This window comes from Calidris pugnax, unplaced genomic scaffold (assembly GCF_001431845.1).
Source record: "Calidris pugnax isolate Ruff unplaced genomic scaffold, ASM143184v1 scaffold164, whole genome shotgun sequence".
NCBI lineage: Eukaryota > Metazoa > Chordata > Aves > Charadriiformes > Scolopacidae > Calidris > Calidris pugnax.
In genome coordinates, this window is record NW_015090895.1 from 604,254 (window position 1) to 631,017 (window position 26,764).

Sequence of the window (26,764 nt, forward strand, 5' to 3'; positions counted from 1 at the left end):
TGCTGTGAGCGTGGGCTCTGCATTGCAGCATGTTCAGGCAGAATTGTCCATGTAGGTGTGGTATTTGGCTCCTTCAGCCACGTTGAAATTATCTTTATTGTATTCAATTCCAGTTCACAGCTGGGCCTGAAAAAAGAAAATGTAAAAGATCTAAGTGCTGCAGCTAAGACATTACCCTGGAGAACATCCCACCCTAACGTTTTGTGGGAGGGTGTCTGGGGTGTGATATGAAGGCTTATAATGGACATACAGATGCTCCATCCATGATGACATATCCACATGGTTGCTGTGCCACTGAAAACTTGAAAGGAAGTTGAAAGGAACAGCTTACATTTGGTTCACAGAAGTACAGGCAAAACCAAACCTTGCTATGACAAAAGGGTAGATTTTGTGGAGTAAAATCACTGGGGATTTGAAGATACTGTATAGGGTTAGGAACATGAGTGGGTGTTTCCGATCAGTGGTAACAGAGGCTGGACACATCTTGACAGGTTTCAGGAGGCCTGGAGGAATCAGTTGGGTCTCAGAGGGCTGTAGGTAGGAGAAGTCCCTGTGCTACCCCACACTCTTGCCAGCTCATGAACTCTGAACTCCCCTCTAAAGTCTCTGGATGCAGGAGAAATACAAAGCAGAAGTTGGCTGCTTGGGCCATGCCTGCTGTGATGTCCAGCAATCTGCAGGGCCATTGAAAGCCTGCTTTGTCTACCTTTAGAGGTGACCTTGGATGCTAAAGGCAAGCATATGTGACAGATTCAGAGGAGGAAGAAGTGAGAACAGAGCACAAAAGGAAGAGTGGCTGGTTAGAAGGAGGTCTAGTAACAAATCCTGCAATACAGCATTTTCTCAGCTGACCAAAGTTAGCACTTCTCTGGGAGATGGTTATTCCATCAGAAATAATTCGTTATTTAATCTGGGCAGCTTCTAGCAGGAACTTGTTAGATTTTGGCAATGCCTGAGCCCCTGGGCCACTGGTGCCCTGGTGGGAGCTAAGAGCTGGGAAGTGTTATGTGCCCTGGAGCTTCTCTTGTCTTCTGCCCTTCACTGAAGAGGCTTCTGGGAACCTGAAGATGCGTTACTTCTGAGATTTGAGTTGCTGGTTTCTGGAGCATATGTGTGTGTGTGTAAGTCCCAGATGGGCTGGTCAGGAGCCTGAAGTGTCTTGGCTCCGGAGCATCAGTGCCCAGGGGCTTGTGGGCTCTAGGGGACTCACCATTAAGGTAAAACACCATGTGGTACTGGCTGTGGTTGCTCTTCACATTATGAAATGCCCTCAGGCTGACTGATACTGGCTTCTGTTAAATTTGGGAGGCTGCTGAGTTCTTGGAATTGGGAAGGAAACAAAAGAAGAAAACATGAAGAGGAAACAAATGGTGAAAAAGTGGCAATTAAAATCTCCTGGAAATACAGAGAAGATTTTGAACTGGAGAAGATTCAACTACTGGTCTTTTCTGTGTCTAGGTCTTAATACAAGCCAAAATAGTCAGGAGGGAGTCTTGTTTCTGGCTGACGCTAATTTTGAAGCATGGGGCATTTACTACTGACCAGCCAATGGAGAAGAGTCTACATATGAAACTGAATTATGGAAATGTGAAAAGTAATTTACTCCACATGAAATATAAATAAAGAAAAATAAGAAAAGAGAAAAAAGGTGGTAATGGAGACTTTGAATCTGCAATCTCACACTAGTACAACCATACAATGCTTGGAGGCTGAGGCACTGATAATAGATCAGAATAGGATTGGGAACTAAGCCAAATCCCCAAGGAAAGACCACAGTGAGACTCAGAGTTTAATCTTGAAAAGCAATGAGAATTTTCAAGCACAGAAAGCCACCTTGTTCACAGGAGTTTTGCAAACTAGGCTCTGATGATGCCCAGGTTGGTACAGCATCCACAATGCTGCTCTAAGCCCCATGAGAAGCAGAGGGCAGGTGCAGTTCAAAGTGTGCGTGCATTAGAAGTAGCAGTCCAAGGTTCCACCACCTTGGAATGTTGTCACTTTGGCAAGAGACACGATATTATCAGGATATCCCCACTCTCTTCAGAACAGTGCAGTGGCTGGGATCCACTTGCTTGCATCCGTTTCCAGGAGCTTGGGCATTTGCTGGTCAGCAGAAAAAATTAGCCGAAGGAAGGTCTAGTGGTGATGTGGTTTTACTTGCTTCTCTCTGCTTCCCTGTCTGTGTCCAAATCTCCTCTCCTCGCTCCCAGCCCCTCTCTTACTCTTGGCGTTAATTCTCCGGTGCAAGGCTGATTTTTCCATGGGAGTGGGGAAATTCTCCCTGCTTTTTTTGTTTTGATTCATCTGCCCCTTCATTTGAGCTCTACAGTTCAAATTCTTTAATGTCCTTTTCCCCTGATGGGAGCAGAGTGTTGGGGAGGGAGGACAGGGAGGGAAGGCACAGCAACGGGTGGGGCCTGTGAGTGGTGTGGGGGACGGTGACTGGTGGTGGTGAGCCACAGCCACTGGGTGCAATGAGGAGTGATGTCTTCTGCCCCTTGTGTCCTCCTGGGCTGTTGGCAGCATCTTCTTTCACCTGGATGACTGGGGCTCAACTTCCTCTTATTTTCTTTCCCTGGGGGAAGCCTCGCCCCAGGAGGTGGTGGAGGCTTTAAGGTGTGAGCTCCACACCCCCTGAGGGAGCTGAATGTGTCGAATGTGTCTAGGAGAGGGTAAGAAGCTGGCAGGAGAGACCAGAGAAAGGAGGACACCAGGGCTGATTCAGGAGGCAGTTCTGTCCCACAACACTGGCTTTTTAGTTTAGAGCTGCCTTTCCACAGGAAAAAGCCCTAAGGCAGAAAGCCAGGCCCTGAGCTAAATCTCTCCCGGAGAGCCCAGAGACAGGGGGCTGAGTGTTCCGGGGATGCAAGTCTGCAGGAAGATGAACAGAGCTAGCTGGGACCTTTTCTCTATTTTCATTTCATTCAGGTTCTTGGATGACATGTCCTTGTGCGGTCTCAGAGCACAGAATACTCACATGAGTACAGCCACACACTGTATGCCTTGAGTTGGGTGATTGTATTAGTACTACTTTGATGACCGTGCTTCACAGACTCGTAAGGGAACCAGAGGTGAAGTTGCTTTAGGCTGTGCTTTGCCTGTCTCAACTTTGGATTCTGACTTTGTGCCACTGAGTTGCTTTTATTCCCACTGCAGCAGGAGAGATGTAGAGAGATAAAAGTCTTCCGGATGGTGCAGAAAGGAGAAGGGTGTCACTTGGTGGTTTGTAAAAGGTAGCCAAGCAAAGCAGGTCACACCACTATGCAGCACCCTCAGGGAACAAGGTGCATTTTTCCCTGGCTGTTCAGTAAGTGACCCAGTTTGTGGTAGTTTTTAATATAATATCACAACTTTTTTTTAGATGAGCAGATGGGAGGAATCAGCAAATTGTTTACAACAGTCCCTAAGAAAAGGCAGTATCACCCAAAGAGAGACTGCCATTTGTTTTTTGTTTTTTGTTAAAATAGAAGTAGGGGTCAATTTTCCCATTAAATTTTTTGCCTTGTCACACTCAGTCAGCGCTGCTCCTAAGGATCAGAAATAAATCATGACAATGCAGCTTTTTCCCATTCTTCATGAACACTAGCCACTTTGAGCTCTTTCATGCATATTTTTGTAGGTACAAGTTGTCTATTAAACTAGCCCAGAAGCATGCTAATATAAAATTAGCAAGAAACCTGCAGACAGAACAAGAGAATTAGGTACAGCACAACCCACTTGGTAGATATTACATTTGTGATAGATATGGAAGGCAGAACAGGGAGCCCACAGGCCTCCCAGTCAGCATCTTAAGTTTAGGGTATCTCATTAAAAAACATATCTTTCATGGGTTCTGTAAAGCCTGCATTATCCCTGGATCTTTTTCCCAAAGCTTCTATTTTGAAGCCTTCCATAACTCCTTTATTGCTTGCAGTATCTGTTTCAGAGTATTATGCTGGCAGAGAGCATTGGCTCAGTAGCAACCTGCATGCATGAGTCAAAACAAGGCTGATGGGAAATATATTTTAGGGCAGAATTGTCTGAAATAGACCACAGGTGAACTGTCGCTGGGCATTAGTGTACCTGAGGAAATGTGCTGTTCTGAACAGGGAGGAGAGGCTTATCTGGATTTCACAGGTAGGCTGTGACAAACACGACCAGTCTTGCCTGAGGCGAGAGCTGGAGATTTTCGGGTAATCTGCTCCACACCGTGTTCTCAAAAATGTGGATGAAACTGGTAGCGTAATGCAGGGAAATCACCTCCAAAATGAACAGGGAGGGGACTGAAATATTGTCGCATCAGTGTGCAGCTGAGATGAAATCCTAAGTGGGGAAAAGTTTGCAAAAAAGCATGCAAGAGGAAAGAAATAGAAAAATATGAATACAGGAAGGTGAGCAGTAGCACATCCTCAGCAGTCTTCACCTACATAAATCAGGGTACCCGAGCCCTCTTGCTGGATGGTACATACTGTGTCCTGCATGGGCTGGATGGGCAATCTCAAGGGAGAGCAAGCAAACTGGAGTGGGTCTTCAGGTGCATAACAAAAATTAAAAATATTTGCATTTATTAATAGATTGCTTGAGATCACTGTTCTGTAATAACACTGCTACGTGTATATCTTAGCAGCAAGCCATGGGCAAATAATGGCTCTCAGTTATTATACAGCAGAAATACATAATGTCCTTGTACTGAAATGGTTCCACTAGCAAAATTGCCTAAAGACAGATGGAACTGGATGCTCTCCCTCCTTCTCCTTTACCTGGTTTCCTCTGCAGACTGATTTCACTCTTCCCCACAATCTTGCAGAAAAAGGTCTGGTGTGTGGAATGATCCGTGCACTGAATGAACACAGAGTAACGCTTCAGTTCTAGTTCAATTAGTTCAAAGTGGATCTAGTCCCAGAAGTCTTCATCCCTGGATAAATCCCACTCCCAGAATTTCTTACTTCTCAGTAGCTCACTTCTCCTTCCCTCTCTGACAAACAAAGCATTAAATATAAATCTTTGCTATGACATCTATTTTTAAAGTAAGTGGAATGGCACTGAAGGGAATAAAAAGCAAAACTGAACTGCATTTCTTGTTGTCTTTTGATTAAGCTCTCCCAGCTGTGAATAAGCAAATGTCATCAGCATTGACTTCCCTTTATGTGTGCCTGAGAGGCAGCAGGTCTGTCTGCAAGCTGTAACCAGTGCAGCCCTGGTTGAGCCTCTCCTGCTGAGCAGCCCCAGCTGCCCATGTCTGAGCTCCCCTCAGTCCTTGAGCTTGCACACCCTGCTCCCACTTGGTTGTCACCTGCGTGTCCCTGGATGCAGTGCTGGCCGGTATGGCCACCGTTGGAGGTGCGACTGCAAGGAGGACTAGCCCAGCTTGGCAGCACCAAGCATGTGGTCCCTCAGTCCTTCTGCATGTGGACTAGGGTGATTCCCCAGGATGCCTTAGGAGCTGAATTGTGCCTCCTCCTGGACTGCATGCATTGCGAACTGGCTTGTTCACAGCTTGGCCCCTGTTGGTGACCCATGACAGATGAGACCGGCAGCCACCACCTCTATCAGCTGTTTTTCAATGCAGCCACCCTTTGCAGACAACAGGAGAGGCCTCCACCTCTGTACCAAACTGAGAAACACCTGCATGCTATTATTCAGGCACACATTTTCCACGGAAGGATTGCACCTCTGCTTAATGCTGTCTTAGTTTTCCTTCCCTCTGTAGCGCTGGTGATGTTCACAGTTACGCTTTGCCCATTCTCCCAGACTCCCTCAGAGCTAGGAGAGGCTGTAGTGAGAGCGGTGGCTGACAGCTGCCTGTACTGTGTCCTCCACCCTCCCTCATTCCTTTCCTTATTCCCATTTCCTTTCTGCCAGGGAACATTATTTTAAGTATGGTTGGTTCATCTTTGGTGTCTCGATACCTGTTCTTGGCCTGTTCTTTCTGTAGAGATCTGCTCCAGAAAGTCTTATCCCTTTTATAACTTCCCTTGCTTTCATCCCTTGCTCCTGGAGAGCTGCACTCCTTTAGGAGGGGCTAGATGCTGGGTGTTAATAGGAATAACAGGAATTAGGCACATAGCTAACAGGGACAGAAGAGATGAGTCTCCATCGGTCTTTCATTTTTTCAGTTCACTGTCAATACCCTGTGTTTGGCCAGGGTGGAGGTAAAATAAAACGAAAACTAACAAACCCCTTTACAGTCATAAAAGCGGTCTGTAGTTTAATAATAAATACATATAAGGAATCAGCCAGAATTAACAAATTGTTAACATACTGGTGCTGATGTTGGCCAAACTGTTGTTGGCAAAAGTGACATTTGAATGGATTAAAGGAGGGGCAATGTTGAAGAAAGGACATGCAATAAATGGAAACAGACCATCAGGGGAAGGTATGTTGAAAGTATTTAAACATCATTGGCAAGACTGCTGTTGAAAATGGAACAGTGATTTTTATTTTTAAAGTTTTCCTGCCCCGTGACAGATAAAGGTAGTCCATACAAATGTGTTAAAATCAACCCCAGACCTTCCTGGTTTTCCAAATCTGCCAGTTGCTGTGTGGGTATCAGCAAAACACGAGATGTGAAAAATTGATTTTACTGTCTGTCCATCTGTGCCCCAGAGTCAGTAATTTCCATCAGCCAGCAGGTGAGTATGTACTTGCTGCTTCAAACTGGGTCCAGCTCAGAGTATGTGACAAAGGTGTTTGCGAGGTGCCTACCCTAAGTCTCTTAATTACAAAGATTCATATGAGGATTTTCTTGCAAGGCCCATCTGAATCCTGCGTGCCTGTGCAGATTCAGCTTTATTCCTACAGTGAAATTTTCCCTTCATTCTGCTTCCACATAAAAGCTTGTGTAAATCCCTGTCTCTCCAGATGGCACAGGCTCTGCAGCTACCAGTTAGGACACATCACATATTACAATTATTCTTACCCAGTTCAGTACAAACTCCCTTTGTTCCAGAGGTGACAAACCAGAGACATGGCACCTGTGAAGATTGCTAGAATTGCTAGATAGCTGGCTAAAAAGTAGACTGCTACTCACACTTCAGACACGGGACTTTCCAGTTACAGAGCGTGTTGTGAAGGACGTTGTGTCATTCTGAAGGCTGGAAAAAAAAGCAAGAAAAAAGAACACTAACTCCCTGTCTCTGTATGTTCCCTCAGATCCTCATGACAACTGATAACTGGTTGAATGCTCAATTTAAATAGGAATTGCCGTGTTTACTTAATTTTTTTTCTTTTTTTCTGTTTTCGGTAAGGTGCAATTTTTAATTTGCAGATGTGTCAGCAGTGCTGGTACATCAGACATTCCATTTGGGAAAACATTTAAATATGTGTTTTAAGCAAGGACTATTTTATCTTGACATTAAGTGTTTTTTTTTTCCCTCCCTCAAAGCTAGTAGGCCTAGTGCTTGGCTGGTGTAATTCAAGTCTTGAACTGCTGGTGGAATGGGGAGGATTTCAGACTAGTATTCTTTAACCTGTGAGTTTATGGCAGGGCCACTGATTTGAGGCAGGTAGTTTCTGGCAACTAAAAACTATCTGAGTGGAAATGTTTATCCTGTGGCTCAGGTAAGTACCTCCACAGAGGGATTTATCTCCAGATCAAGAAACTGTTGTAACCAGCTGCCGGGCAGTAGCTTGGGCTCAGGCAGGAACCAGGCAGCACTGGGAGAAAGCAGGGAGCATGGAGCTGGTGGTGTGGGGTAGGCAGGGAAAGTGCTGGGGAAGAAGGTTGTTTTGGAGCCTTATTTATTGAGAAGGTGGCTGAAGATTTACGGTTGGGGTGCTACGGGAGCAATAAGGGCCAAAATCCTCGCTGTTGTATAGTCACTTGGCTGCCAGGGCAGTCACCCAGCCAGTCACCTAGCCAAGTTCAGTTTCTCTGCTTGAGGGGGCTTGAAACCACATCTTCAGTCTTATGCCAGAAGTGTCAACTGGCAGTGGCTGGAAAAATAGGAGATGTAGTTCTAAATCTTCCTGCTCAGAGGAGGAATTGAACTATTGCCTGTTAACACTGTGCTTTCCTGTAAATAATGCCCTGGGGACCTCAGTTTTCTATTTTCTTGTTTTTCTGGAGGTTGATGTGGAGTCTTAATGTAAACAACATTACTTTTGAGAAATTAAATTTACTGTCCAACTGAACTGTGGCTGCTGTCCAGGCCCCATAGGGTCATGTTTGATTGGTTTGGTTTTGAAACTGTCTTTGCAAGCAAAATTTGCTGAGGATAAATACTGTCATGCATTGGTAATCAAGCATTGAACTGGTAGTGGAAAAGGATGGATTATAATCCCTCTTTCTCCCATTACCTCTGGCCTGCACAGCGTGCACTCCAGGTCACGCACCGTGATTATAATTGCATTGGTCTCCTCTTCTCCCTGTACTACAGCCCCTTTAGTCCAGAACTCTCTTTATCACTGATAAATACTGTACATTGCAGAAAGTCTCATCAGATGTGATGTTAAATTAGTTTAATTGCAAATAAAGAATTTTGCTGGTTGGTTCCATCCCCTTCTGATTTACCATGTCCTTTGATCTTCTGGATTGCTGATCAGAGTGTCAGGTCCCTTTCATTCCTTGGCTAAATCCATCTTGCCCATAGATCTGAAAAAATGTTTAGCTCCCAGATGCATTCCTGATTAGAGCTAGCTAGGAATTTCCTGACAAAGCATGTCTTTGTTGAAAAATGCCCATTTATAAAATCTAAATGCTTTACAGATGTGTCTCTTCTTTGACGTATCGTCAGTGAATTACAGGAAGATTCCTACTTTTGCGATTTGGTCCAGATTGATTTGCCATGAGTTGAAAGTCCAGCAAAGTCTGCCTGGAGAAAGGGGCTCAGGGGGATGTTATATTCCTTATTCTGTGGAATCAGCCTCCCTGGTTGGCTTGGATAATATCTGTTGATTCCTGTGGAGCCAGAACTTTTTGCGGTGATATCCTGCTTTTAGATTTCAGGTGAATGTTTCAGGGTCCTGAATATGCTGACATTTTTTTTTTAAATTTGAAAATTTCACATTCCAGGTAAATCTCATGCCTTAAGGGGAGATGTAAAAACACCTATGTTCTGACTGAGGTATTCCTGAGAGTTTTTCCCAGTTCTGCAAAATCTGGAATTGCGGCTTTTAAAAATTTCCCAGGCTGAAGAGGGCAATAAATGAGGGTATATTTTTGCTATTGAAAACAGGACAATACTGCAATGTTTTCATGTTTTGGGGTAGAGAGCCTTAAGAGACTGAAAGTCTTTGTTTATCCAAAAGTCAGGCAAAATACAGGAAGCTTCTTTAGAGAGTGGTAATGCACAGCATGAACGATGGCCTTCGGCTCTTTCAGGGGGGTCTGAAAAGGACAGCAAGTTCAATCTTGACATCCATTAAATCTTTAACCTTTCTTGCTATTCTAAACTGAAGCTAGTGGAAGAGGAAGTGGGAATATTTTAATAGATTTGAAATGCTCTCTTCATGAATTATTTTTCTCTGAGCAGATGAAATGCAGCACTGTATGGACACATTATGTTCTCATGGTCTGCTTCATTTAAAGAAACATTCATACCAAGCACGGTTGCAAATCTTTAAATGGCTTCTTTATTATTTTTCTCTTGTTATTGTGCCTCTGCGGGGTCTACATAGAAGAAAATCAGTAGATCAGCAGAATGCTACTGCTATTGCAGAGCCTTTGTGTAGATCTGTATGGCAGTATAAATATGAACAATATTTTGCTGAATCCCATCCCTCATTATTTTGGGGCCATTTCCTCAGCAGGCTGTCACACAATACTAAGGACAAGTTGGGTTCACAACTACTTGAATGAAGCAGAGAATAAAAGAATATGTGCCTCTTTGTGGAAAGAAAACGTGCCTAGGCCAAAATAGAGGGAAATCACCACAAATGCACCTTGTATCTACTTGTCTAAACAGACCTATTCATTTCTGTACAATATGCTTTCCAGTCCTCAGGTTGTCTCTCAGCCCATTTTTTTAAAATCAACACATCATAATAAGCACAATGTGGATAGATTTTTGTTGACTCACTTCTTTAAAGCTGTCTTATAAATATGCAGTAACTGTATTTGTGAGAATTCAGAGCTCTACAGTCCCAGCTTAAAAGCTCAGTCATTTTTCAGCTGTATCTCCATCTAATGCCTTTAGAATCACAGAAGGACACTAAAAAAAAATCCCATAATCCTATTACGTTGGAAAAGTCCATTATTTCAATCCTTCCATGGAAGGGACCTGCCACTTGTCTCAGTAGCAGCAGAGGAGCTGTGGCTGCCCAGCATCCCCCAACCACAGAGGAGGTATCCTAACTACGGGGGCAATTTTAGAGCCTGTGGGCTTAACAGATCAAAGGCAAGATACTTTCTCAGTGGAAGGATTGCAAGGAAGCAGTTAAAAGGATACTTCAGAGGTTCAAGCAACTGATCCTGGAACAGCAGGCAACTGACTTCAAACTGGCAACCTCTTTCCTTAATGCTCCTTATCATTTAGCATTCTGCAGGAAATCTACACACCGGTGATTTAGAGCCCTGAGTGGGGCAGGCAGGCTACAATAATGGAATCATATCTCTGTCATGGCCAGGGCTACAAATGGCATTTTTCATTTTAATCTTGAAAATGTTGCCCCTGGAAACAGTAACTTAATCAGAGCCTGCAAACAGATTGATTTTTAGAATTTTCTTTTCCTCAATTGTCTTTGAGGAAGTGCTTACAAATCACTTTACAACTTCCTCAACAGAAAAAGTCGTTTATCTTGCTTTTGCAAAAAAATAGTTAATCTATGAAAATGAAAAAAAAATTTTTTTTTTCTTATTGACTGCTTTTTTTCATTCCTGAAACAATGAATACTCCGTTTACTGGGAAAAAAAAAAATAAAAAAAAAAATAGTGCAGTATCTTCTCACAGGTGTAGTGTAACAATTCTGGGAATGTAGAAGGTTAGAATGATTTTCTTGTATCTCAGTTTTGCTGATTCAGTTTGAGTATTAACTAGATACACTGTCTCTAGTTGCACCATCTCTATTTTGTATATATTAATTTTCTGTCACCTGTACTTAGGTCATTAAGTTCTTACCATTTTTCATGTTGTAAGGATTATGAAATCAGGATTGGTAATGCATTTATTTTCAGAAAACATTGCCTCTTCATCTGAATGGATCTTTGTTGTTTTCACAGCAGGCAGAATAATTGCTACCATACAATTAAACATACCCTTAGACAACAGGCTTCAAATTAAAAAAAATCAAGGAAAACTGTACAAACACGCACACATACATACACAGGTGCATGTATGTCCCCTCTCCAAATGCTTTTGCATTTGAGCAATCATTGCAATTGAGCATATTGTATATTCCAGTGATGCACAGACGTGGTCTCCATTGTTGTAACTAGTTATCTATAGTTAGTAAACAGATTTCCTATATTTTACAAGCAATGCTCAGTTAATATCTCTGTCTAAACATTAGCCTTTCTCTGATGCTCAGGGGAGCAGGCTGAGCACCACGAGAAGAGAAACGGGCAGTAAGCAGCAGGTTCCCTCCCTAAAAATCGACACCAGGAGCCAGAGATCCATGGATGGGATGGCAGTGGGGTAAGGTCGGGTTCAGCCACCCTCACCCCTTGATTTTGGGGATTTCTTCACAGACTTGAACTGAGACGTCTTTGTTCTTGCCATCCCCCATGCAAAAGCCACGTGGGCACAATGCTATGGCTGAGCTTAAGTGTCTTGCATGAGCCAGTGCTACCTGTTCCTTATTCAGAGGTGGCTCGGGTTCAGCCAGCTCAGGAAGCAGGCTTGGGAAGCTGAATTCATCCTTACCAAACTTTATAATGGTGCTGCGAGCCACCGCTCTTCTGGAGGAATTGAGAATAATAAAATGTGATATAAGACCTAAAATATATGATACCTACACAGAGGCAGGAGGTGCACTGTTCTTCTAGGCAGGCTCACAAACTAATATGAAGATGCCATTTTGGGGCTTTTTTTGGCATCTTTTTGTGCTGAACGGAGCTCCTGAGAACAGAGTATATTTCAAACGTAGTTAATTAAAGACTGCTTTGTTTGCAGTTCCATGTGGAATTGTCCAAGATTGCAAGTAGTTTGAGGAAAAACAATACACAGCACTTTTCCTCTGGTGCTGTTACTGGTTTAAGTGTTATGTGCTACTGTGGTATCCAGTAACAAGAGGAAGGAGGAAGCTAAATAAATGTTGCTAGAGCTGTTTGAAAATTAACCTCTTCCTGTTGAAATGTTGTGAGGAAAGCAAATTGCCAGGGCAGAAACTTGCCAAAAAAATTAAAACTGAAAAATGATAACATTTTGGATTTTTGTAGCATCACTGACAAGAAAATCTTCAATCCAGGAAATAAATAAATACAAAACTCCCTCATCCCTTTGATTTTTGGCAGCACATCAAACCCTGTTTCTTTTCTGTTTAGAGAACATTTTTTCATTTCTGATGTATTTTAAATTTAAAATAAATATTAGTTTGTTTTTTTTTTTTTTAAAAAAAAAAGGTTTGTTTTGTCCAAAAGCTATTTTCTGTGGAATGCCATTTCAGCTGAACGGTTTCAACATGTTCTTGTTGTTTCTGAACTCAGGCTTCCTGTGTAGTAACACATTGTGCTTTTGGCACGATCTTCTAACTAACAGCCTATAGCATATTTAGTATCATCTGTTCCTATTTCCTTTGCTAAGACATGGGCATTATACCTTATACCTTTGTATCCTTGCATCATTGATGTTTTTATTGTTTTAAAAGGAAAACCCCACTTACAGCTTCAACATTCCTTAAGAAAACTTGATTTTTTACTAAACCCTACTCTGAGTTTAATGTAATAATGCCATAAAAGCAGAGTGAGTATTGCTGAGCTGGTTGGCACTTGTTGCAAGGTAGTGAGCATTTTCATGTTTAGTGAAGGTCACAGGATGAGGGTGCTAAATACTTGACTCCTTGGGCCTGTGGTACATATGAATGTGAGCATTTGTTTACATAGTCCTGGTTAAAAAAAAAATAAAAAATAAAAAATAATCAATTTTTATTCCTTGATGTAGAAACAGAGGTACTTAAGTACAAGCCAAATTTGCTAGCACAGAGGAGCCAGGGTAGAATTTGTCACATTTTCTCTTGGGAAAGGTCAGCAGGAAAATATTACTCCTAAACAGAAGCAGGTATGGCTGGAGGAATTATTTATTATAGGGCTGTTTCAGAACTACTCTGCTTCTCCTGTGTTCTTTTGGGCTGGTGACATTTGCACTCCCCTGGCTATGGAACCTTGTTTGAAGACAAATCTGAAAGAATAAACCCAAAGGTCAAAAAGCACGGGATTCACCTAATCAAATACAGACATTTACACTACACATACATGGTGTTTACCCATCACAATCAGTTCTCTTTGCAGTCAGAAATGAAAAGGAAGCACTTCTGTGGTGTGTGTCAAGCAGCTATTTCATGTTATCAGAGGCATCTTGTCCTGGAAGGACTGCAGAGAAGAGGCAACTGGATCAGAGATGGACATTTGTGCTGCAGCTATCATCTCAGGCTCCATGAGATGAATCCCAACTGGAGGATCTTTGCCTGAGCCTTGCTCAGAACATAAGGAACCTGGTTGCTTTGTGCTAGAGTTGCATGTACCCCTCTCTCTGCCAGTAATCTCCTGGACCTGTCTTCTGGCTAATGCATGGAAGTGATGAAAGTATGATAGTTGAGAACACTTAAAAATACTTATAGGACAACACTCAGGTTTTAATCCCATATGTTGTGGAACCCTGCTTATAACAGTTCTGTAATCTTACTTTCAGTCAAGAATTTACCATGCTGATAGTTAAAGTTGATCAATGGCAAGGGGGACTCAGTTGTTATTATTGGTTGATTTGCAGCTGTAAGGCAACTATCAGGTTACAGAACTTAATTTTAACAAAAGATAATCCTTGTCACAAAGAGCTTGCAATAATAGTTCAACCTAGATCATGTTCCTGGGCCTCTCCTTGGTTGTTTTTGCCATATATAAAAATGAAGCTAAAATTGGACCAAATTAATTTGTGTTGTAACTTCAGCAACGCTGTTTCAGTCTGGACCTTTACCAGGTCTGTTCTTTATTTGTCCCTTCAGACCTATCTCCTCTCTGTTTTGTCTTGCATGAAGTATGTTTTGAGCCCATAAAGCTTATAATACAAACTTTGCTCTCAAGCCTTTGGTTCTTTTTCTGTCTTCCTGTGAACTTGCTCCACATCACTGAACAACTGAACCAGGTGTGGTATCCCCAAGTGTCCAGATCCCTGTACAGCAGCAAAACTGCTTCTCTATTGCTTGAGAGCCCCCCCTTTTTCAGTGTCAAGGAGTAAAGCAACCTTTCACTCTGTTCAGTTTGACAGCTCCCATGTATCATCCCTGGATGCTGAGTTCCTATCCAGAAGTTGGGATCTGCATCCCACTTTGTCATATTTCAAGATACCTTTTTCCATGTATTGGAGCCACTTTGCCATGTGATTCTGTAAGGGCAAGCATCTTCCTCATTTTTTACTACTCAATCAATCTCTGTAATCTGCAGACTTTGTTGACAATGACTGTAAATCTTGGCATTGACTTATATTTAAAACTTCACCTCAGAAGACTGAAGAGGGATCCCCATTAATGTATGATACATGGGCTCCCTAGAAGCATCTTTTTAAGGACAGGCATAAACACCATTGCCCTTTTAAAATGATGGCAAAAGTATAAATGGCAAATAATTTTCTTTATATTTGTATCAATAAGTTTTTGGAATAATCTGTTATATTAAATGTTTACTACTGGAATAAATTTATTATGATTTATTTTATCCAAGAACCAAGTTATCCATAATGAAGTATGTTCTCTAAGCAATATGGACAGCTACAAGGGACTACTAATGAAATGTTGAAACAGTAAAATTTCAAAATATAAAATTTTTCTTCATGTCTAACTTTCCAAAGAGCTTTCTCTTTAATTATATTTGTTCTGTTACAGATTTCTTTACTAGTTTTCAGTTATTCTTCTGTGCTAGTCTCTTCTGTTAGCAGATCAGACTTTCTCCTTTTTTCCTCATCACATTAGTGCTCACAGGCATGTCATAACATGATTAAACATTTCTTGGAATAAAGCAGAGTGGAAAGTGTGACCAGAAAAGATTTGGCAGTTCAGTCTAGTCTTACACCATACAAGGCAGGAAATGTCTGAATGACTTAATGAAAAACAAAATAAAGTTAAATCTTGTGAGATTGTGGGGACCTTTAAATTAAAAGTCATTAAAAATGACACTCAAAGGCATTGTAATATTGAGTTGGGCCTCAGCATTTCAGGTTGTTTCTGAAAAGATTTCTAAAGCCAAAAGCTAATGAGAATATTTCCTAAGGTGGGGGTTTTTTTTGTTGCTGTTTTTTTTTTTAATTTAAGTGGAAAGAAATTTTATTCTCTAGTTAAGTCTGGATATCTGTGCTGTGTTGACTTTGCAATATAGACTCAGGAGCTATAACTGGCTACATGTAAAGATGAAACAGGTGTGGGACTAAGGAAAAAGTCAAAATTATAAATAAAAGTGTATTCACATTGGAAAAATGTGTCTTTTTAGGTCAGCTCTGACAGTTGGGCTGTGGCATGTCTCATCTGCTGCTTTCAACCTGGTGCTTACTGTGCAGTGATGAAGCCGCATCCTCATCAGAGCAGATGAACTGAGCATTTCCAAGATGTGGACTAGATGCTTCCTTGGCTGTACTATGAAACACCTTCTGTGTGTAGCTATGCTTAGGGCTGAAAAAAAGAAATGTAGCAAGCACAGGGGAGAGCTTGTCTTACACACTTGTATTCCCCAGGGAGCTGACTTTGTTCCTGATTGCTCTGTCCAGACTTTGACATCTCCCTAGGGAGAGAGCAAATGTGTTTCTGACCACAGGGTTCTCTCTAGGATAGGGAAGATTCAAGCATAACCTGCAGATTTTTGATCTGAGGGTTTTTAATTCAGTTGTGCTGCTTTAGATCACAATATTCATTATGAACTGTATGTATGGTAACTCTGTGAATCTACAGCTAGAATTTTTAAATGGAATTAAAAGATTTGATGGAAACTAACAGATTGGTTGACATAGGTGCTATGTATTATCAAGGCATACTTTGCTTTCATTTTATATGTTTGTATTCTGGAAGTACAAAAAGTATGTTGAAGTATTCTGATAATAACTTCCATTGTTTCCTATACACTTTTTTAGTTCTCTGTTGTGAAAAAGCCGAGATTTTCCACTTTTCTGCCCCAAAACTTTGAAAGGTCAGAATTTGCAAGGGGCCAAAAGTGTGCTTTTTGAATTGGAATTTCAATACAGAAAAATAAGAAAATATGCGTTTTACCAAAAGAAAAAGGGGAGAGGAAGAGACACGGAGACATGTATCCTGGCTGTGAACCAGAACAGCAGAAAAAAAGTGAGCTATCAGTAGAAATATATTTTACTGTTGCCTGTAATCTGTGTTTTCCATTCACACCAATTTCTGAGCAGACTGGGGCCTATTTTCCATTTGTTGTATGTGAGTAACTCCCATTGTCGAAAATGGAAGTTATTTGTTGTATCAAAGAAGAAAATGTGGTTAGAATGTGCTTGTAACTGGGTTTTTTTTCCCTAATTTTCTGTACTGTGTGCTATTATTTTGTAGAGTGCCATCCTTTTATTTTTTCTGTGGTGTTTCTCATATTCTGAATAAGGCCAGCTTGCAGTAATTTCAAGAAAAAGGCATCGTTTGCTTCAGTGTGTTATCGTTTAAGGGCTCTCTGCAAGCAAAGTTGCATAACTAGATGGTTTTTTCCCCTCCATTTTGGTCTGTTTTACTTTTTTAAATCTATACTTATGGTCCCAATGATCTCTGCTCAGCTGCTGAATTTTAGTACAAACTGGAAGCTCACAGCAGTCCTTCTGACTCATATAATCAATATTTTAGGTTCATAGGTTTTTAACACTAAAGAACTTAGCACATCACCAGAAGAAACTAGAAAGAATTTCCCAGCTGGGGAAGGGGGGGAGGGAGGAGGAGGGGGAAAAGCTGTCTCAGTATCGAAAGCCATGAAAGGGAAGAATCACATCATATTTTTCTGCTAATGATTCAAATATTCCTTGGTTGTGCACTGAGCAAGCTAATTTTTTTTCCAAACAACTGTGCATATTCAGAATGATCAGATCTTGTGACAAGGTCTTGTGACAAGATCTGATCCATCTTTATTGACAAGGGGAGTTTTGCCCGTAAATTAATGTGAACAATGGGCTTTGTTGAACAGCTTCAACTTGGAGGAGCTGATTTGTGCCAAGCACTTAATGCTGTGCAGGAAAGCAGCATAGAAACTGTCTTATTGCTTCTGCCTTTCCTTGCATAGTTGCATTTGTGCTCTGATTGTAAAGAGAGTGGAGTTGCTACTAAACGATGAAGTTTCAGTAGCGTCCTTATGATCTAAAATGGTTTTATTACTTTGTAGTGGGTTTTACATTTTGCACATTTAGATTTGGTAGGAAACCATGCGTCTCCAGTCTGAAGGATCCCAGGATGGAATTTGTCTACCTGGCTTTACCTCATCTTATAACACTGCAGTCTTCATCTGAGCTTTGCCTCTACTGCCTTTCATTGTCACTTGTGAGAAATGCATGTTTTTATGCCCTAGTTCTTAAAGCTGATCTAAAAGTGATCAAGGAAACTCATCATTCCCAAAAGAGGAATATTCCCACTGCAAAAGGGCAAACAAAATAATTTGGCATGAAACAGTATGATGATGGATAATCTCAAAAAAAAAAAAAAAAAAAAAAGAAAGAAAAAGGCTTTCTATCTTCCTCCCCCTTTTTTTCTTTTGGTGGACATGTGGCGGTGTTTCAAAGCTCTGTTGGCTGGCTCCCTAGCTTATTCCTTCTGGAGTGTAACTGTTCACTGCAAATAAATCTGTCACCTGAACAGATGCCAGTGATCTTTTTTTTTTTTCGCCTGCAAACAAGTGGCCTGCTTCCTAAATATCCCTGTGTGAGAGAGGGATGAAGTGTTTAAACAACCAGCTGTAAGAATCACTGTCTTTTGTTTCTGGTCAGTTTTCCAACCACTGTTGAATGACTGAGTGCACCCAGTGTCTCAGTGTCAAAGCTTTCTTTTGCTAAATTCAGGCTACTGATAAATGAGTCTGAAGTACATTGGAAAATTGAGATCCTTAAAGTTCCTACCCAACAAAGAGAAAGGTGAAGCTTTTGGATGTAAGAGTCTGAGGCTGTGCTGCCTAAGGATGTGTGATAAGTTAGATTCTGTACTGCTGCAGCGCTATAAGAACTGCTACAGAATGCCAAGTCTTTCCAACTGTGAAATTACTATTTCTGCTTGATAATGTTTTGTTTTCAAAGCTGGATTATAGAGAAAAGGCAATAAATGAACTTTTAAAACAAATCAAAATGTTTGTCAGAACTTTTTCCTTTGATCTTCAGCCAACACTCACATTATGGAAAGCTTTAGGCTTGATATAATCTCAACTGTCATGCAGTTTTCATTTCCCCTCTAATTCATTGGATTATTTTGTTGAATTGATTGAATTTTAAAGGAATATAGTCATTGCTATTTTGCCAAATTGGGATATACTCCTTCAAAAACATGCTTGCACATTCAAGTATTTTATATGGTAATAGTAACTGTTGTTTCCAACTTTAAAAAGGGAATTCAGGGTTTGATTATAGAGTTAGACTAGAAGCCTTGGAAACTGAAATTCTCCATTTTTTTACTAACTTGGTAGAGGAAGAAAAACCTTTCAACTTTTATAATGCCTGTGTAACTGCCTCTAGAATAGTTCAGGTATTATCTGGATTTTGAAGTTTGCTGAGAGTTTGCTGAAGTTGCTGAAAGTATAAAAGGGCCATTGGCTATCATGGAATGTATATTTTTGTCAATTACACCTGTCTAAGATCCTGACTGAGCAAGGTATTTTGGCGTGAGTGTAGTGCCAGTGTCTGAGCAATGTTACTAAGTTTAACAAATCTGCTTAAATGCCTGAGTTCTTTGGCTGAGATGGAGTCTAAGGGCATAAATTATTTTCTGTAGTATTCTATGCAAACAGCTTTCTGATATGTGCATTTGTCCAGTGGTTTCTGAAGGTCAGCAATCAAGTAAGGAATTGGAGGTGTAAGAATCTGCTTCCTGCTTTTAATTGTTAGAATCAGTCAGTTTCTCGGCTGTTATTTATACAGATTATCATCCTGCCCCTGAGTAAAGCGGTGTAATTTGACCTGTATTGTCAAGAAGTCAGCCCAGCTCCAACAAATAGGGCTGAAATCACCAGATTCACTGGGATAACGATGACCAAGACCTCAAGACAAATCTGACTGGAAGATGGGTTACTTGGAGATTGTGAGGTGACGACTTAATGAGGCATTTGGAAGTCCATCAAGTCTTAGAGATAGAGGACATGGGTGAGGCATCTCTGAAGTAAATTTTATCTTAAATCATAGAATCATAGAATCATAGAATGGTTAGGGTTGGAAGGGACCTCAAAGATCATCTAGTTCCAACCCCCCTGCCATGGGCAGGGACACCTCCCACTAGAGGATGTTGCTCAAGGCCACATCCAGCCTGGCCTTGAACACTTCCAGGGATGGGGCATCCACAGCTTCTGTGGGCAACCTGTTCCAGTGTCTCACCACCCTCATAGTAAAAAATTTCTTTCTGATATCTAATCTGAATCTTTTTTCTTCCAATTTAAAACCATTTCCCCTTGTCCTATCATTACCCTTCCTGGCAAAGAGTCCCTCCCCAGCTCTTCTATAGTGTTCTTATTCTCCTTCTGTATAAAAACCGTATCATGCAGCTTCTTGAATGATAGTTTTGGAAAGAGACACGGACAGGAAACTGTTTCAGAAATGTTTCTTCTGTTGGGGTGTGGCCTCATTCTGCCTTAACGGCAACCTTCAGCGCGCCACGGGGGACGATGGCTTCAGGACTACGGCCAGCGCTCCGGACCGAGGGGTTTCAGCACCATGGCCAGCGCCACGCCCCCGCCGGGCCGCCATGTTTCAGCATCACGTGTGACGTGTGACGTGACATGGCACGACGTGACGACAAGTACTTGTCGTGTGTCCGCCGACAAGATGAGTGCTCAGACCGGTGAACTGCTAGTGCTGACTTGACTGTAAGGAGCAGTCTTTTTGTGCCTGGGAGGAGGTGGGTGGGATGAGCCTTGGAGAGAGCACAGAAGTGGCAGAGCCCTCTGGAGAGCGGGCACTACCTGGTGGAGTCTGTGCTACAGGAAAGAGACAGGCCTGGAATAGAGCCAGACCAGAGGAGATGGGGCTGAAAATGGTCCAGCCTGGGAGAGGGCAACAGCAAGGCTTGGGGTACTTAACCTCAGAACCCAGAAGGAAATCAGTTGTGCCTGACAAAGGGTTTTCTTCACCTCTTTCTGGTGCAGGTCCCACTCTATGACAATAACTCATAGCAGATGAACCCCATTGCCTGAATTTCCAGAGATCTGTGCAGTGCAGCTAATAGTTTTGATGCTGGTGATGGTCACTGTGTGTCTGTCAGGATATATCTGCAGAGAGGGGTTTGCATTTCACTTTTTTAAAAGTATGGGAAATCACACACATAGACTCTGTGGAAAGAACATTAACCTAGCAAAGATTAATAGTGAGTAGTTATCATAGGCCACAGTAAGTCTTTCTTCACAAGCCTAATTTCTTCCACTGTTCCTGCACGTTATCTTCCCTTGACATCTCTGCTCATACACGATATAGCATGGAGCTGTCCTGGCAATGAATCAGTTATGCTAAAGAAGTGGTTGTCTGTAGGACATGTCAAAGTCAAAAAAAAAGTATAGCAATTGAGGCAGGTGACTGCAAGAAGAGACAGGGCATTCCTGATGTGAAACTGGTGATGTACTGTCATCAAGAACTGGATTTTTCGGATCTGCTAAAGAGCTCCTCGACAAGGATGGGAAAATTGCTTAAGCCAGTATTTTCACTTTTGGTTACTACTTGGACAGTCTGCATTTTCTCATTTGACATTTGAGGTGATTATGATTCCTGGTTTCCAGAGGTTTTGGCACAAGGAGCACCACCTGAGCTCACTGGAACATGTCCATAAAAAAAGGATTCTAGGAACATGTCAGGTGTGACATGACTGTATGGATCATGAAAAATCAGCTCCTGTCAAACTCAAACTTCCAGTTTACTTCCAATTTCCATTTTAAAACTCTCTGTGCTTAAATATCTACCATTTCATCTTCTTGAAGTGTTGGGAAATATAAATTTCTTCATATTTGCAAAATTCTTACACTAATGTACAATGCAATGTACATTCATGGACATGGTAGCTGTCAATCCTCATAGCAAGCTTAAGTGCTGTGGAATGTAGAAGCAAGAATGAAAACCCAGCCTAGAATAACTAAGAAAGCAGATAATGGCATAAGTGATATTCCACCTTTTGGCCACCTGTTGCAGTACAGCTAAAGCCAGCAGTGATGGAAAGTCATTACCGTTTGACAGCTGCTCCATGAGCTTTGTAAAATGACTGTGTAATTGTTCTCAGCCTTCTTTCTTGTGGACAGGTGTCCATGCCATGATTAGCACTAATTGGCAATGTTGTTGGCAGTCACAGAAGGAAAACTAATGAAAGAATGAGTGTGGAGGGGGAATTATTTTCTCAACCCCCAAAACAATATGCTTGCCCATGTGCCTGCCTGCTCTGGGAACAGAATGTCAGCTCTGTGCCCCTCCAAACATATTGTTTACAAGAAGTCAAGTTCTTTTAAGAGAGAGAAATACTGGTTAAAAACAGAATTTAGGCTGACAATGGAAGGAAGACCTAGTTTAGGAAATTTTAAACTTGTGCCTTGATTAACATTTGATTTAAACCTGGTTAGAAAGTAAATTTTGATTTGAGAAAGGCTGCAAATGCAGAGAAAGAGCTTTAAAAATACCACATCCCAAGGACAACTGAGAGGTTCTTTTTCACAAAAGAATAACAGCTAGTTGGGATATCACCTAGTTTCTGTCTCTTCAAACTGTCATCACAGTCTTCACGATATGACCAAGTGTGTGTCCATTTCACAAACAAACCATGTCTGTCCATGATCTGAGCATGACTTACATCTACTTACCTGACAGAACTATGCAGAACTGTTGGTAGATATGAAACCAGACTTTGCTTCATGCCTGCCAGGTGAACACTCAGACGCCTATAGCATGACTGAGGAAGACCATATGTAGCAGATGCAACAAATTCTCTGCTCATTTGAATCAGCAAATCTCTTTTTCTCAGTGACATAATATCAGAATTTTGGTGAATGTGGATGATGTGTGTATGGTCTCATGGGTAGGAAAGGGTCATGGTGACCAGTGAATAATGACCGATTTGGGAAGTTACATCAGTCTGAGCAAAAATCTGGATTCTGATATCATCTTCTATTCTAGTTGTTATTCGTTCCCCAAGCACCTTAAAGTTCTTACCTGTTTTCTTAAATTTGAGTTGCTAAGTCAAGACTGCTTCATATCTACCAGTCCTGCAAACCTACAAGCAACCATCTTTGTCATAAATGTTATACTGTGGTCTTTTCCTGAGGCAGAGGGTGATAGGTGTAAGTTGTTAGCTGTTAGGTATGGAGCCAAATGTACCATAAGCTTGTCCAGGTTTTTACATGATTCTGCAGTACAAATGGAAAAAAAAAAGCCTACTAGACAGGGGCAGCTGGCACCAAGGCATGGTACAGTAATGTGTAGTTCTTAGCTCTCAGAGAAGGCCAAAGGCATGCGTCTTAGAAAGATGTGGGAAAAGTAAATAGAAAAAAGATGAGGACTGCATGTGGAGAAAAAGAGAAGATCATTCCTAGGAAGTGAAGGTGGATGGCTGAGGGAGAGCTGAGTAGGTGCAGGGGGGTATGATACTGTTGTGCTACCACGTAGGAAAAAGAGAGGGGGCACGCATTGATTCTTGTATATCATTGCGTTCTCCTCAATGACTTATCAGCATGGAGCAAACTGCACCTTGGATAATGGATGTACTTTCTGTAGGATCAATACAGACTTGTCACACAGCTGGCAGTATTGAACGTCTTTTCCGTCTCAGCCTACAGCATTTATTCTCTCTCTTGTTGCTTATCCCACATTATGTGTACTGATGACGTGGCATTAATAGGTTTTGTTGGACAATGTTAAAAAAGCGTGTCTCGACACCCACACAGGACTACAGAGGAACAATGGCAATGGGGAACCTGAATAATATAAATTTCTAGCCCCTCCCTGGACTGTCACGGAGGACTGACAGCCCAGTTGAAAGGGTCTCTGGAGCACCAGGGGGGATAGGCTGTGGCGATAAGAAACTTACTATGGGAAGAGTATTTTAGGACTGCACAAGATTTTTATGGGATGTTTTGGGGAGGAACCAAAGGTGGATCCAAAGGTGGATGGATCTAGATGATTTGGGAAGGAACAAATACTTATTATATGTAATCATCATGAATGCAGAAAGAATCCTGGCAAAGTCGTATTTGGGTATTCCCTAGCTTTAGGAGACTTTGGATATTTTCCCAAACATGATCTTTTTTTTTTTTTTTTTTTTTTTTTTTTTTTTTTTTTAAAAAAAAAAAAAAAAAAAAAAAAAAAAAAAAAAAAAAAGTTCTAGGAAAAATATTAAACCCAATCCTGGCAAAGTCGTATTTGGGTATTCCCTAGCTTTAGGAGACTTTGGATATTTTCCCAAACATTTTTTTTTTTTTTTTTTTTTTTTTTTTTCCCCAGAATGCGGAAAACAACCTGTGGGAGGTAAAGGTTCCAAAAAAAGGAAAGAAAGAGAAATATGAAACATCATATTTGGGCTGATCTTCCCTGTGGTACATTTCTTCTTATTTTCTAGAGAAATCTAGTCACTTTATATTTCTATTTCTCTTTAACAAATAAAACAACCACAGAAAAGAAAAATGTATGTGATGTACTGAGGTTAGCTTTTCTGGAGAATGATTCCCCTGCTTCCCTTGCTAAAGTGCCTATAGGTATTACTCTGTTAGGCTAATTGCAGCATTTTATCATGTTGGCAGATCCTTTGTAATCATTTTTGTTCCCATTAAGCAACAATAGATGCAAGGAAACCTTGGCTCAGGACACCTGTTGGCAGCTTCACAGCTGCTGCTGAACGGAAACGTAGCAGTACTTGTCACTTCGGACAGGATGTCACCCACGAGAGAGCTGGGATTTTTAGGGCTGCTGCCTACTTGTAAACTCCTTGCCCAATTTGAGAGGCTTGGATCTCAGAGCACTGCCTCATCCTCCTAGTACAGCTCTCCTACCTGTTGCAGTTACAGGCAGCAGGTGATTTATACGATTGTGAGAACACAAAAGTCAGAGACATAGGATCATGGGTCTCCAATTCCATTTCTGTGATCAAGAAAAAAGGTTTAGGACAAATGTATTTCAAATGTAAGAAAGTTGTCTTGTGCTTTTATTTATAGCAATTTATAATGTCAGATTTTTAAAGTATTTTAAGATCAATGCCCATTAATTAATATATTTACCTGATGACTATGGAAGTAACAATATTTTAAGAAAAAGCAAGAAAACTTCAAGTAGATCACACTATATCGTGTTCATGTATTGTTGCCACTGCTGCTCCTTTGCATATTGTTCTCAATCCCAGAGTGGTAAAACTTCAAATTGAATCACTGCAGGTTCAGACTCCACACGTCATTTGCAAATATATGCTGTGAAGGGGATTATGTTTTAGTAACAGCACAGACTGGTTAAAATGTTATGAAATAATTTCACATGAAACACTGGAGAAGCTTTGAACCTGGGGGCAAAGCAGTAATCAAAAGGAAATAAAAGTCCTCCCAAATGCTACATATCTTCATACTCAAAAACTGAGTTGCTATAATTATGCTGCAATAAATATTGGTTGCTTGAGATGATATTGTAACAATAAACATTCTGTGCTGCTAAAGTACAATCTTTCTTGTAGCAATCCTCGCATGATATGACTGGGAGCCAAGATGCTACCTTCCTTTGCAGGGGCTCAGATGTATAAAATTCTCTTAATTGGACATAAGTTTTTTTGTCTTAGAAAGACTTTTGACATAACTTTTGAGCCAGAACTTGAAGGATAAAACTGAATCCCTGTGAATGTAGAAGGAGAAAGAATAATATTGAAAAGGATTTCTTAAACACAAAAAATAAAGGTAGTCAATGGAAAAGTCAGGCTAAAGTTGAGGAAGAACTGTATACAGCTCCCCCTCACCACCCTGCCCACTCCCAGGCTGGCACTTGATGCATTGGAAGTTACCCAGATACCTCAACTCTGACATTGTTTGACTTACACTTTTTTGTATCAAGCATTCTTGGCATGGTACAGGGGCAATACACTTTAAGGTTACATACATTTTAAACCTCACAATTTCAGCACTTTACATTTAAACTCTGTTCAGCTTGATGCATTGATTCCCAAAAGCTTTCGCTTTTGAATAATTCAAGAAAGTCAGCTGTCAGTAGGTATATAATTTGGAGAATTGCCTTTGTGCTTTTTAAAATCCTGGAGCATGTGCCAGTAACTGACTAAAGCTCAATTTTAATAGTTATGTACCAGAGCTCAAACTTGCACTGAGTTGTATTTATATGAATAGACTCTATGGGTTTAAACTTCTCCCATCAGTTTTGTACATAGACTCCAATATAACCTTGGAGAACAGATTCATGTTGTGATATTGAACTGAGAGTTGATAGGTCTGATAATTTCCATCAAGATTTTCCTATGTCATGTTACTTGAATGTCAATGATGCGTTTCTATAAAGCTCTGAGTGTTGCCAGTCTAATTTTGGGTTATCGCAAGACACTGGAGCTACTTGAATTCAATCATGGACTAAAAGAGTAAGAAAGTCTCTAAACAAGGCAGAAAGTGAAAAACCGTCTTGTGGAACCAAGACATCCTAGATTGCACACAGCTGAAAAATGAAGGTTGAACATAGAAATTAAAAGCATATAAACAAAATATAAGCTATTATATATAAACTAAGCTGCATAAAGTAAAACATACGGCTCGTAGACACACAACAAGATTAGGCTGAAGCCTAATGCATATAAAATGAGTTCATATAAAATAAGCCTGATGAGCTAAAGGCATTCAGTACAGCAAGTAACTCCTGAACAACACTATGAGCCTTATGGTCTCCTTGCTACTGAGGAGACATGATAGTGCATCGGCTTTTTTGATAGTATGATAGTGCTGTTTGGGAATCAAACCCTTGTTGTGTTCAGCAGTCTCCAAGGATGTGATATGGAGATCTGCAGAGCCAACTTCATTATATTTGCATGGAATCACATGCATTTGGTACAAACTTTGGCTAAGATTTTGTCATACATGAGATGGAGTAAATAAACTAGATCCTGGGACTTAAGAATAAACAAGATCAGAGCTTTTACCCCACCCCTGATTTTCTCACATGCTCAATCACTTGCTTCTCCCTACAGCACTTATGTTCACCTGGCAGGGAGGTTGCTGCTAGTCCAGGAAGGTTGGGCAGAAAGTTGTGTTTATTTGTGCTAGGATGCTGCTCATAGCTACTGGTCTCCAGTGTCTCTGCCAATGGTCCTTGGGCAATCCCAGCATTCATTTCCCTGCACATCTCTGATTTCCAGGATCACCTCCTGATTCTTTTCTCCACTGAGAATCTTCTTCACCTTCTTTCTGGACCTTCTTCTTCTCTCTGAAACCAGGTTTTCTTTTCATTAACTCTGCTTTTTTGGCACCTTCTTTTCTTTTTCCCTTTTTTTTTTTTTTCTTCTGGAAAATGGAGTTCATGTTTCCCCC